Genomic DNA, 15185 nt, shown 5'->3' with positions numbered 1-15185 from the left:
CAGCGCTGTGAGGCAGATGTGCTAACCACTTCGCCACCGTGCTGCCTCAGTTGCTGAATGTACAGCTCTCCTGCCCCAAAGCTGAGATCCTTTAAAGGACTCACAGACCACCACCAAGAGACTTCACTAAAGTAAACGCCAATGAATTTGTTCTATAAATATTGTGATGATACTGGGTTTTCTTAGCCCAGTTCTACCCACTTCACTCTGGCTGGTCACCCACGGGTGCCTTCCTAGGCCAGGGAAGCATACCCAGTACCTTCTAAGGTTTGTATTAGTCACTCAGGCAAATGCAATTAGAAAACCACATGCAGATTCCAGTGTTCCGTCTTGTACACACCAATACTGGAAGGAGCTGAACCGTTCAAAGTACACACAGGACACTGACCAGCCCATGGGAAGGCACTGATCGATATAGAAACTGTCCTTCAATCTAAAGCCCATGAACCGAAAGGATTCTGTAAGGCAGATTCTATATTGAGTTTCACCAAGAGGGCCCCCTCCCATAAGCCTGAACCATCGTCAGAGCATCCTTGAAGGACTGATACACTACCGAGTTATGGCTCGCCTCAATGGCATCCCCACTGATGGAAATATGGAAGACCATCCTAACCTAATCTGTGTCTGGCGGAATATGAAAACCGCAGCAAACCCTTTTTCAAGGAAACTAGCCTGGGAGACATCGGGGAAAAGATGGAGCCATGTTTGCAAAAGCTGAACGTTAGCTGGGGACAGAACCTTAAACAGGGCCTTCCACATTCCCGTGACCTCTAATGGGGACCCGCCGCACCTCTGGGACATTCTCACGCTGGGTGAGGATCCACGGCATTTGGAGCCAAAATGTCGACTATGACATGACTCCCCCCGACCAAATGCCCCGACTGTATATTGTGTTGTTGTAGAAGAAACCATAATTCCTAGTTGGATGGGGAGTGCCATGCCTCCCCGATTTTGGAAACCTGGTGCCCCCAGCTACATGGGTGCTTACCCCACTCATAGGCATCAGCCCTATCCAAGTTTCCATGTCCTTAAAGCCAAAGAGAATAAATGCCTGACCACTAGCTTTATGCCTAAAACGTTTAACGTATATCCGCCAGATACTAGCTCCGTCACCATTTCATTAATCCGGTTGAGGTAGCATCAGACATTGATGAGGGCCACTCCTCTGGTCTCTAAGTAGGAGGCTGCGAAGATGCAATAACCCTTCAACCAGTTAGGGAAAAACTGATATGCCTCCTCGCCTATCCACCCAGGCTACAAGAAAATAATTTTTAGCCATGTCCGTAAGGGAAAACATGTCAACATATTCGTATGCCCTTGTCGAACTTATCTTTCACACTGTGTTTGATTCCAGCCAGAAGAGCCATATTGGAGCATTGTACCACCTCACCTCCTGAGGCATACGGGTGCATGACCGTCGTGTCGGAAACTTTGGGGACCTTGACTAACTGGGAGTGCAATCATTTCAAGAGCTTGCGTGGGTCCTGCTCTGCTTCTGACAAATTCTTGCTACTGGTGAAAATAAGTGGGCTATTTGTTTGTGCAAAACATGTAGCAATAGAATCATACTCACTGACCGGACATGAAATCCTGCGACGCTTTCGCAATTCCACTGGCTGCGATCACCCAACATTCGCTGGGCTGGTTGATGAGTTGAGGGCTGCGCTACATGCGGTGGTGAGGATGAAACCTGGGACAGGGGGAGTGGCCGGGGATGCTGAAAGGCAATGGAGGATGAAGGTGGATGCTATGGTCCGAGAGCGAAGAGGCCATGGCCACAATAAGATGTTGACTAAGCCCCGGAGCCTGCGGGAGGCAGAGGAGTTGACGGGGGGACAAAATGCATAGAAGGCATTGATTCCTGTGATTTGAGGAGAAGGGAGGCCAGGACTGGTGGGGGGACAGCATAGAGGGGCAAAATAGGGTGGTCAGGGTGCGAACCCTGCCCCTGGTCCACCCCTTGGACATAAGGAGGAGCAGCCTGGGGGCTGTAGCTGATGTACGTGCGAGGGGGGCATGCGATGCCAAGGGCTGGGGAATGACACAGTCATCGCCCCCACCCAGTTGGCCCTTGTGGAAAAACTAGCAATCTGATGTGGTGCGGTGACACCTACTCCCTGTCCTCCTAGAGAGGACTCATAGACTAAATGTTGTAGGGTAACCCCTTTGTGCCCTGTATTAAGAGGTGTACTGGTGGGGGGGACTCGCTGTGAGGACGTGGTGTGTGGGCCTTCCCTGGCAGTGATCTGGCAATCAGGGGAAAAAGGGAAAAGGGATCACCTCTGAGGTCCCCCGCCTGCTGGGTTTTTGTAATCCTGCTCTGGGGTACTACAGAAGTAGCCATTACAAAATGGATAGACTGTGGCTAGAAAGGGATGGACATGGTCAGCAACAATACTCAGGTAGATTTAAATGATGCTTAATTGGTATTAAGGTAACTAATGTGTGCCAAGAAAACATTTCCCATACCATTACAACACCAGCCCGCACTGTTGGCATAAGGTACATTGGAGCCATAGATTAATGTTGTTTTTGACATATTCTGACCCTACCATCTGCACGTCATCATCATCATTTATCTACATAGCACCAGGAAATTACGTAGCGCTTTACAATTGGGAACAAACAGTAATAAAACAATACTGGGTAATACATAAATACAGAGAGGTAAGAGGGCCCTGCTCGCAAGTTTACAATCGATGGGACAATTGTGTGAAATACAAGGGTATGTGTTACATCATATTAAATATTTGTCCAGCTAGACTGCAAGAGTTACAAAGTATTGAGTGGGCTGTATGCTCAGTCACACAACTATGTTGGTCAGAGGGTTGTTGTCTTGTGTTAGCTGTGAAGAAGGTGGTAATAGGGGAACCTAGGGAGATTAAGTGGGTGGTAGAGGAATATTATAAGCTTGTCTAAAGAGGTGGGTTTTCAGAGATCACTTGACGGTTTAAAGAGGAAAGTCTTGTGGAGCGAGGGAGTGAATTCCATGAAGTATTGTGCAGCCCGAAAAAAGTCCTGTAAACAGGAATGGGAGGAAGTGATGAGAGTGGAAGAGAGACGCAGATCTTGTACAGAACTTAGGTTTCAAGTTGGGAGATATTTTGAGACAATTGAGGAGATGTATGTCGGTGCAATTTTGTTGATGGCCTTGTATGTTAGTAGACAAATTTTATATTGGATTCTTTCGAAAAACAGGCAACCAATGTAGCAACTGACAGAGTGATTCAGCAGACGAAAAACAGTTTGCAAAGAAAATCAATCTAGCCACTGCGTGCAAAATAGATTGCAGGGGCTCGAGTCTGATTTTGGGAAGACCAGTAAGGAGGGAATTACAAATCGATGTGGGAGATGATGAGTGCATAAATAAAAGTTTTTGCAGTGTCTTGTGTGAAATATGTACGTATTCTGGAAATGCTTTTTAGATGTATGCAGCATGATGTAAATATAGAGTTGATGTGGGGAACAAAGGATAGTTGCGAGTCAAGGATTACACCTAGGCAACGAGCTTGAGGGGTGGGATTTATGGTCATGTTATCAAAAGAAATAGAAATGTCAGGCAGGAAACTTCTGTTATTGGGTGGGAATAATATTAGTTCTGTTTTTGAAAGATTGAGTTTGAGTTGGCGAGAAGACATCCAAGATGAAATGGCAGAAAGACAGTCAGTAATGCGAGACAACACAGATTGTGAGAGATCAGAAGAGGATAGATAGATTTGTGTATTATCCGCATAGAGATGATTCTGAAATCCAAAGGAGCTTATTAGTTTTCCAAGAGAAGTGGTTTAGATAGAGAATAGCAGAGGACCTAGGACTGAGCCTTGTGGTGCTCCAACTGATAAAGGAAGCAAAGCGGTGGTGGATCCATAGAAATTAAAACTGAAGGAGCAATTAGATTGGTAGGATGAGAACCAGGATAGGACAGTGTCTTGAAGACCTAGGGATTGTAGCGTCTGTATGAGGAGAGAGGGGTCAGCAGTGTCAAATGCAGTAGAGAGATCCAGGAGAATTAGAAGAAAGTAATCACCTCAACAGAATAGGCAATGTTTTTTCAATCTTCAACTGTTTGGTTTTGGTGAGCCAGTGCCTCACTGTGGCCCCAGTTTCCTTTTCTTAGCAGATAGGAGTGGAATCTAGTGTGGTCTGCTACTGCTGTAGTCCATCCATTTCAAGGTTCAATGTGCTGTGTATTTAGATATTCTCTTCTGCATACCACTGTTGTAAAGGGGATGTAGTTGAAATGTCGACAGTCATAATTATTATTATTATTATTATTATTATTATTATTATAATTTTTTATTTATAGGGCGCCACAAAGTATCCATACCGCCGTACAAGGACAAACAATGACACAGTACAAGGTGAAACAGCACAGTACAATAACAGTAAGCACTATAACTCTGGGGGCTCAGGCAAAGCAAGAAAGAGAGGTAGGGAGGGGAAAAGTGAGTACAGGCAGGTAACTATGGCCCAAGAGGGTGGGCACGGATGACGGGTTAAGAGTCACTGAGGGAAGCGGAGATAAGCGAGATGAGACAGAGGGCAGAGGGACCGAGAGGAGGTGAGCTGAGTAGCTGGATAGCGCAGTTAAAAGTGATGGAAACAGGAGGTAGGAGAGCCCTGCTCAAAGGAGCGTACAATCTAAAGGGAGGGGAAGACAGACAGATACATGGATGAGACGGAAAGACGGGAGAAACAGAGACAGAGTCGAGGAAGGGGGAGAAGGGAAGAAGAGATGAGAAAGAGAGGTAGCCGACCGGTGGGAGTTTAGGCATGAGACTGGAAGGCTTTTAGGAAAAGGTGGGTTTTTAATGTTCATTTGAAAGAGGACAGATTAGGGGAAGTTCTGATGGAGCGGGGGAGCTTGTTCCAATGGAGGGGAGTGGCGCGGGAGAAGTCTTGGATACGAGCGTGAGAGGAGGTAATCAGAGGGGAAGAGAGGCGACGATCGTTGGACGATCGCAGAGGGCAGGAGGGAGTGTGAATAGAGATAAGGTTGGAGATGTAGGGAGCAGTGGAGTTGGCGAGGGCCTTGTAAGTCAGAGTGAGGAGCTTGAAAAGGATTCTGTAGGCGAAGGGGAGCCAGTGAAGGGCTTAGTAGAGTGGGGAGACAGAGGTGGAACGGTGAGAGAGAAAAATAAGCCTAGCAGCGGGGTTAAGTACAGATCTAAGAGGAACGAGATGAGAGAGGGGGAGGCCGATAAGGAGAAGGTTGCAGTAGTCCAAGCGGGAGATAATCAGAGAGTGGACAAGAGATTTGGTGGCATCCTGGGAGAGGAAGGGCCAAATGCGGGCAATGTTGCGAAGCTGGAAGCGGCAGGATTTGGTGAGAGAGTGAATGTGAGGGGCAAAGGAGAGAGAGGAGTCGAGGATGATACCTAGGCAGCGGAGTTGGGGAACAGGGGAGATAGAGGAGTTGTCAACAGTGATAGAGAGGTCAGAGGGAGGAAAGACAATGAGTTCAGTTTTAGCAAGATTGAGTTTAAGAAATCTAGAGGACATCCAGGAGAAGATGACAGAGAGGCATGCGGATACCCTGGAGAGAAGGGAGGGAGAGAGATCAGGAGAAGAAAGGTAGAGTTGAGAGTCATCCAGGGGCGGATCTAGGAAATTGCTATACCCGGGGCGATGTAGGGGGGGCGATTTAGGCCCTGCCCCCTTTCCGACTTCTAAGGCTGTCGGCGGCTGCACAGTATGTGCAGGTCCGCTCGGCAGTGACAGTGTGCTGCCCCGCTGCTCTGATTGTGTTTAAAACACAATCAGAGCAGCCGGACAGCATACTGTCACTGCCGAGCGGACCTGCACAGTGTGCAGCTGTCGGCAGCAAGCCCCTGCAAGGGGGGGGGGGGGCGATCGTCCCCCCTGGATCCGCCACTGGTGTCATCAGCATAAAGGTGGTACTTGAGGCTGAAGGAGCTGATGAGTGCAACCAGAGAAGAGGTGTATAGTGAGAATAGTAAGGGTCCAAGGACAGAGCCCTGGGGGACACCGACTGGAAGGGAGGAAGAGGGGGAGAGAGACTCAGAGTACTAATGGGTACTCACATAATGAGTACTTGTTCATAATATCGACACAGTTAAAATGTTACATGTAAAATGAGGACAGAGTTGTAAAGTCAATATTCAAGATGTTGACATAAGTCACTAGTTTTAAAACAACTTAACCAACCCTAGTGTTGCCAGCCTAGGCTGGTAGTATCAAATTCAGGGGGACAAAAAGTGGATGTCAACTTTACAACTCTGTCCTCATTTTGCATTTTGACATTTTAACTTTGTCAACATTATGAACATGTACAAATTTTGACTGTCGACATTATGGTGTTGATATTTTGACTGTTGACTTTTCATATCCAACCCATTGTAAAACATGATTATTTCAGTTAATGTCACCTTTCTGTCAGTGTGAACCAGTCTGGCCACTTTATTCTTTAACCTGTACACATACAGTACACTTTAATGCAACTCTCTAATTAGCCAATCATGTGGCAGCAACTCAATGCATGAAAGAATGCAGACATGATCAAGAGGCTCAGATGTTGTTAAGAGCAAACACCAGAATGGGAAGAAATGTGATAATAGTAACTTTGTCTGTGGAATGATTGTTGGTGCCACACAGGGTGGTTTGAATATTTCAGAAACTGCTAATCTCCCGGGGTCTTTCACACAACCCAGTCTTACAAAGAAAGTTGCGCTAAAGAAAAACATCCAGTAAACGGAAGTTCTTTGAGCAAAATCACATTGTTCATAAGAGAGGTTAGAGAAGAATGGTCTAGCTAACAGGTTGGCGACAGTAACTGAAATACTCATGTGTTAATAAAACAGTGGTTTCATGTTTATAAAAAAAAGAGGTGGCATACATTCATATTGTGCTGTATTTCTTTCCTCCTAGCAAAGCGACACCATTCATCATTATTTTAGAATTACTGGACCATGCATGTATTATATTTTTACTTGTGTAAGTTTTGTTGGGTTTTTCTGTTAGTGGAGGCCACACTAGGGGCAAGATTTATTAAAACGTACTAAAAAGGAAAAGTGGAGGAGTTGCCCATGGTAACCAACCAGATTCTAGCTCTCATGTATCTAGTACATTCTAGAAAATGATTACTGGAATCTGATTGGTTGCTATGGGCAACGGCTTCACTTTTCCTTTTTGGACGGGTTGATAAAGCTAAATCGCGCCTGAGTTATGTCTTCAGTTCCTAAAGGTTCTAAAAAATATTGGTACAGCCAACAAAATGGCTTCCTCTGCTTTGTGTAAGAGACAGGTGCGCTTCATTGGCTGAATAAGTAAAAGCTGGATTTACAACCCTGCTGGCATGCGGATTAAAGGAGACAGGTTAGCAAACAGCCTAATATTCACGCATAATCAACTTCAATTCCTGTTCACATTGTTTTAAAGTATGCTGTAACACTGGAATTTGTTTGGCTGACATCCATTGTGTTGTTACAAGAGTTCAAAAGGATATGCAACAGTTTGCCTCAAATGTTTTGGAATGTATTAGACCAGTAAAGAAAACATGTAATTTACTATTCATTTTCTGACTGCAATTTTTTCCTAAATACTTTACACATATGGTGGGGAACAAACTAATTTCTCCGTCTTTTGGTCCATGCCGGGAGTAATTAGCCAAATGTGTTGTCATGTATTTGACATCACTGTGTACTGTACTGTATTAACACATTTTTTAATGTCAAAATAGCACCAGCACTAAGCCCTAATTAATTACAGGAGAATTGTCCTTAAAATATTTCATAAAGGTATAAATAAAAGTGGATAAAGAATACAATGCACTTCATTAAAAACACACATAGCTCTAATTACATTTAGTGTGACTATATTTTGTGTTGACTATCAAATGTCTTAAGACCATACTTGTCGACTTTTTATTTTTTACCTCAGAGAGATCCCAGAGGCTGGAGGACGGAAGGGGACAGAATGGGCCAATCATGTCATTTGGCCCCGCCCCCTGCAACAAAATGCAGGGGAATCGCATCATTGAGGCTCACATCCTGCCCACCTCACTAGGAAGTGGGCAGCGTGTGGGAGAATTGTCTGCTCTCCCGGGTGTCCGGGACACCTTCCCGGAATTCGGGGGTCTTCCGGACATTCTGGGAGAGTAGGTAAGTATACTTGAAACCTGGAGAGACCCTAAAACTGCATTTATTGTGATGCCTTATTCAAAAATGTTAATTTAACGACTGGCCTAAAAATAGAGTTATGGCAAGAGGGGTGCAGCATGCTCTTTACGGATATGTGGATCTGTTACTACTAATCCTGGTAATCAATATGAATCCTAGAACCCATGGTTAGGTGTCAATTCCCAATAATGTTAATCAGATGAATCCTATGAAAATAAGCATCCTGACAGGTGTTAGGATCCCCTCCAGCCAGTGCGACAAAACCCGGAGTCTGCTCTGAAAGTCTGGTGTTCACTGGAGCCCCTAGTGGTGGGGACAGACTTGGCCGCAGACAAACAGAGCGTCGTCAGATGAGAGTTGTGCACTGACTGGGGAGAACCCAGCGATAGTGTGTATGAGCAAACAGCAGAGTGAATCCAAGCAAGGGTCGAGGGCCGGCAGCAGACGGCAAAACCAGTAAACAAGCCGAGGTCAGAGGTCACAGGTCACAGGCAAAACAGCAGCGAAAGAGTCCAGGCAATAGATCAGGGTCAGAAGCACAGGTTCAGAGTCCAGGAACAGGCAAGGGTCATACACGGGTAATCAATCAGAGGTAGAAACACCAACACAGGAACAAGATAGCAGGCAGCAGAACTGAAAACAGGCCGCTATAACCGACAGTGAGGCTCAGAGCTCACTGCCTTAAATAGTACAAAGAGCCAATCAGGACAGAGGAGGATAGGGCTGACAGGCAGCTAAATAATTATTAGCTAGAACTAGCATAGCTAATAACATAACCAGGAAGCATGTATAAAAATATAAGTGAACCAGTTAAATCATATGAGAGCTCAACCTGGTGTTGGAGGATGTCCCTACACCCTCTAACATCTATGCCACAAGGATAATAACAGAGCACACGTCCGGCTGCTAGTTCACGCCAGGATGTGGCGTACCACCGCAGCTCGTGACAACAGGACTAATAAATATATACTGAATATATATAAATTTAATAGTGACTTTGTCACTTCAATTGGAATCTATAAAAAAAAATCATAAGGCATTTTTAGGATTCATATTTAGCAGACTGTGCTTTTTAGCGTGGGGAATGATACCTGCATCATATTCCAGCTGCCTGGATTTATCACCAAAGCCTTTGTATTATCTCTATTATTTCTGTTGCCCTTGTGCTACAGTTCTAGTCACAGAACTGTTACATGTCATCTCCAATGGCAAAAGAAATAAACAATTGTGTCTGGATTGTAAAAAGGCTTTGTTGAAAAACACAGATGGAAGCCAAAAAGTCGAATCAATTTTTTTAGCAAAAATGAAAAATGACACATATAATCTCAAAAATCTTTGTAGTCATCTGAATGTAGAAACCCCCTCTAACGATTACGAGTAGCAGAAATCCTCACTTTCTACAGATGTACTATGATGTGCAGTGGTTCCAGGTCTATTGAATCCAACAATTCTGATTTGTACCAATCCAAGTCGGAACTTGGATTGACTGCTCACCTCAGAACTGAAAACAATGGCAAAAGATCACTTTCCCTGGGCATCAGAATTTAGTGGGTTCTGAACTCTGCATTGTATCACTCCCTTCTTGTGACGGATAACATTTTGTAATGGAAACCGGATGAGAGAGGGTCCAGAACCTGTAGCGTTCTGAGTCTGGAGCAGACAGCAGTGCAACAAAGTGCTGCAAACCAATTTAAAATAATAATAACAATAATATTAATAATAATTAGGGAATATTAATCAATTTAATGAGAATCACAGCCCTATATATTGGAAAGCTGTAGATCAGAGAGCTGTCCCTCTTTCTGACAGACAGAAGATAGGTCTACTGCTAATATACAATGAATAGGGGATAATTATACTTAAATAATAATTATACAGACCTGTGTTTATCAAACTCTGTTCCTCGTAACCCCAAAGTTCCGCCAAGGAGTAACAGTGTTTCTGAAATCCGAAAAATGCCTAATGACAGAAAAAAAATTATTGGAAGCCCTAAATTTGTATTTGCAAATTCAAACTTCTGTGTCAGCAACCTACACTAACCATTCCGCCACTAATAGTGTGGGCAATCCCCTACTGATTCATTCCTGAAAATTCTTAGTAACAATCACGATGACTCATCACCAAACGCAGTGTGGAGTGCTTTTCCCCGCTTTACTAACCTTCAATTTCTTCACCTTTCCACAGAAGCCGATGACAATGCCTCACAATGGAGGCATCGCCTCCTAAACACTGCCCCCGAGACTTAACTAATGAAGCGGCGAGGAACCGGCTGATCGCCCTGTTCTAAGGACTCCCAGAAATTCTGGAGTCTCCCGGACATTCCGGAAGTGTAAGCAACTATGGCTAAAATAGATTGGCAACCACTTCTCTACAGCATAGATAAGGCTGGGTACACACTACAGTGTTTCCAGCCAAGTATCGGGCCAATCAGATGATAAATGACTGATTGGCCCAATATCACAGTAGTGTGTGCCCTGGAATGATGAGCGATTATTGTTCCAAAGCTCAAGAAATCATTGATGGAGATTTTCAAACTGAACTGAAAATCTCGTTCAACGATGAAATAATGTCGTTCGAATTCTGCAGTGTGTATGCACTCTGCAGAATTGGAACGACAAGTGAGAAAGCTGGTACACTTACCAGTGGAAATGTGCCCGAAGCAGGAATATCAAGAAGCAGATCCTGGCAAGGAAAAGGCAGTAGGTCCTGGCAGGGAAAAGGAAGTCCATTTGCTCAGGACAGCTGTCACTTGACAGATGAAGAGCACAGATCTGAAGGTAATCGTGTACAGTGTGTACACATGAATCAGCATGCTGATCGGGACTCTTTTTCATCTGTCGTTGGTAAAATCTGCTGTGGGTAGAGTTTTCCTGCAGTGTGTACCTAACCTAATGCAGCAGCAAAACACTATCTAAAAATATTTATGAAACTCTGAGAGAAGCTGCTCAAGTGAAGACAATGCTGCAAGTTGCTCTGTTATTGATTATTAAATTATTGACTACTAAGTTGAAAATCTCATGATACATATAATAAAAGTAAACACTGAAATAATAAAGAAAAGGTTTCCTAACTGTTACTTTGATTGCCTGATGTGCAGGATTAGATTCAAACGCGTTTTGTCATGGATATATGGCTTCATTAGTAGGTTCTTTTTCAAGAATTGCAAAAATGTCAAATTAAACAAATCAATATTGTGTGGAAGACACTGCAGAGCAAGCAGCAAGAAGTGTGTGTGGGGGGGGGGACAACATATAGTGGTAGATTTATCAATCTTCTAAAAAGGAGAAGTGGAGGTGTTGCAAGTAGCATCCAATCAGATACTAGCTATCATCTTTTAGAATGTGCTAAAAAAATATAGCTAACACCTGATTGATTGCTATGGGCAACACCTCCACACACAAAACACGCAAGCGAAAAACACTTTAAAAGTGTATAATACACTGAAAAAAGCAATCACAGAGCAGAAAAAGAACTATTCAGTAATATCGTTTGGCAGTGTAACACAATTCTGTATTCTCTTCTTTCCCTACCTCATTGAGTGTGATGGCAGCTAGATCAATAATAATAATATTATTTAATTTATTTTGCAGTAACACTATAGAACATGGTTTTACTGCTGTTGTTAGTGGGCTGTCTACTGATCAGTAGAATCTCAGTACTAGTATCCACAACTATACTACTTCTACCAGTAAAGGTCATGTAAGTGACAGGTCCCTCCAAAATATGTTTGATGATCTCTCCCAAAACAACAGCTCAAGTACCTACTTGCCAAGTTTGTCAGTATGTTCTCCGGGAGTGGGCTCCGCTATGAGCTGTGGCCATGCGGGTTGCGTAGTTAGGCCCCGCCCCCTGTCATACCTTCTCAATATCGGCCTATCACAATAGGAGGCTGGGCCAGGATTACGTGTTTAGCCCCGCCCCCCACACCCATTTCACCAACGAAGAGAGCACAATGCGGAAGGTTTCCTTGCTCTTCCAGTAGTCCGGGAGAATGCCAAAAAGTCAGGAGTCTCCCGGACATTCCAGGAGAGTAGGTCACTATGCTCAAGTGGGAAAACTTAAGCATAATAACAATGATTGTGATGGATTTTGCAAAATAACATAGCATTGAAATAGCCCCCATCACATATCTCGCCCTTAAGAAAAAGCTCAGACAATGGACACTATTTTTAAACTATTTTCCAACTATCTATCCGGGGCTGTTATACCAATCTATATCATTTGCGTCCAATGCCATCTCTTAGTAGCTGCAAGACATAACGCTTCCTTGGGACTAGACATCTGGTCAATAGGCAAGAGAAAAAAAATGTACTAGAGAGACTGAACTTGTTTTCCCTCGACCTGTTACACACAAAATAACCAAAAAAAACCCTTCCTGGCTTTGCTAAAACCAAAATCCAACACCAAAATATTTGAATGGTTTTGCAAACAAAACCAAAACACAAGGTGGTTTGCACATCTCCACTGAAAAGATATACATTCTCCCAAACATAAATTCTAGATGATACGAGTTTTTCTTTTTACAATAAGAAATAGCCATGTTCCGTGTAAATCTAATAACTGCACACAGCAGGAAACAGAGAAAATGATTCGGGGAACTTACTCTGGCTACGCAAAGGTAGTAAAATATTTTTTTGCAATCTCATCTCGATTGAGATATTTGTGATAAAAGTTGAATACTTTTCATTATTGTATCTCGCTGCTCTTAAAGTTGAGCTGTGTTTGCCTCTTCATTCCAGAACAATATGCTAACTTTAATTCCTAACCAACAGCGGGAGAGCAACCAGCCAGCCGCCATAGGGGTTATATTAGACTCAGTGTGTTTGCTGTGTTTGCCTTCCGTGACCTGAATAAATTCCCAACAATAAATATCTTGCGAGTTACATCAAACAGTATCCAGTCAGCCCATAAATAGATGTTATATGCTTCCTAAATCTCCGGATCTCATCTTGTATTGACTTGCCAATTTTTTTGAACAGTTATTACCGATTAAGTATATTATTTTTCTAAGTGTTTGTGGAAAATGTTACATGGATACAATGATGCAAGTTATAACAGATAATAGTAAACAAAAGTTTATGCCAGATAATAATCAAACATAGTAAAACTTAGTAACTGAATATGCAATATATTAGCTATAGTCAGGCTCCAATTTAGGGTGAGGTCGCAAAGAACTGGTCCTAGGATTGCGGCATGTTAGAGGCAGCATAGCAGATGCCAGTAACTCAGGGCCTGTAACTCAGCACTTGTAACTCAGCACTTGTAACTCAGCGCTTGTAACTCAGGGCCTGTAACTCAGCGCTTGTAACTCAGGGCCTGTAACTCAGCACTTGTAACTCAGGGCCTGTAACTCAGTGCCTGTAACTCAGCACTTGTATCTCAGTGCCTGTAACTCAGCACCTGTAACTCAACACTTATAACTCAGCGCTTGTAACTCAGGGCCTGTAACTCAGCGCTTGTAACTCAGGGCCTGTAACTCAGCACTTGTAACTCAGCGCTTGTAACTCAGCGCTTGTAACTCAGGGCCTGTAACTCAGCGCTTGTAACTCAGCGCTTGTAACTCAGCGCTTGTAACTCAGCACTTGTAACTCAGTGCCTGTAACTCAGCATTTGTAACTCAGTGCCTGTAACTCAGCAACTGTAACTCAGCGCTTGTAACTCAGCACTTGTAACTCAGCACTTGTAACTCAGTGCCTGTAACTCAGCGCTTGTAACTCAGCGCTTGTAACTCAGTGCCTGTAACTCAGCGCCTGTAACTCAACGCCTGTAACTCAACGCCTGTATCTCAGCACTTGTAACTCAACGCTTGTATCTCAGCGCCTGTTACTTAGAGCCTGTAATTCAGTGCCTGTTACACAGGGCATGTAACTCAGGGCCTGTAACTCAGCGCTTGTACCACATGGCCTGTAAATCAGCACCTGTAATTCAGTACATCTAACTCAGTGCTTGTAACTCAACACCTGTAATTCAGTACATCTAACTCAGTACATCTAACTCAGCGCCTGCAACTCAGCAACTGTACCTCAGTACAGTTGCTAAGCTACAGGCACTGAGTTACATGTACTGAGGTACAGTTGCTGAGTTGCAGGCGCTGAGTTAGATGTACTGAGTTAGATGGCCTGTAGCTCAACGCCTGTAACTCTGCCTCTGTAGCTCAGTGCCTGTAAGTCAGCGTCTGTAACTCAGGTTCATTAACTCAGTGACTGTAACTCAGCTTTTGTAGCTCAGCGCCTATCACTCAGCGTCTGTAGCTCAACGCCAGTAACTCTGCACCTGTAGCTCAGCGCCTGTAACTCAGCGACTGTAACTCAGTTCCTGTAGCTCAGCACCTGTACTCAGCATCTGTAGCTCAGCACCTGTAACTCAGCGCCTGTAGTTAAGTGCCTGTAGCTCAGCGCCTGTAACTAAACACCTGTAGCTGACCGCCAGTAACTCAGCACCTGTAGCTCAGCGGCTGTAACTCAGCGGCTGTAGCTCAGCGCCTGTAGCTCAGCACCTTTAGCTCAGCACCTGTAACTCAGCGGCTGTAGTTAAGCGCCTGTAGATAAGTGCCTGTAACTAAGCACCTGTAGCTCAGTGCCTGCAACTCTGCATCTGTTAGCTACAGCCTACAACTCAGTGCATCTCTGAGATAAGAGGTAGTCCAATAAGCCCTTGTGGGGTAATTAGAAGGCCTATGCCTGATGCAGAGTTGGTCACAAATTGGGCATAATTTGTGCTCAAAAAAGCTGTGCATAAAAATACTGTATATATGCCTTGATGCTGTGCCATACGCATCTTAAAATCCATGCGGGTCTGCGCCAGTAGCATATGCAGCCGTTTTACGCCAGGCACACATCACAGCACTTAGACCCCACTTGCGCCCATGCTTTTTTTCATTTATTTTATGGACAACAAACGCATTCGCTATTAGGCATCAGTAGAACTTACAATAAGAAATAGCCATGTTCTGTGTAAATCCTCATCATCATCAGCTATTTATATAGCGCCACTAACACCAGTACATAGAACTCACTCACATCAGTCCCTGCCCCATTGCAGCTTACA

The sequence above is a fragment of the Mixophyes fleayi genome, chromosome 3, assembly GCF_038048845.1.
Source record: "Mixophyes fleayi isolate aMixFle1 chromosome 3, aMixFle1.hap1, whole genome shotgun sequence".
Classification (NCBI taxonomy): domain Eukaryota; kingdom Metazoa; phylum Chordata; class Amphibia; order Anura; family Limnodynastidae; genus Mixophyes; species Mixophyes fleayi.
Note: the sequence above shows the minus strand (reverse complement) of the source record.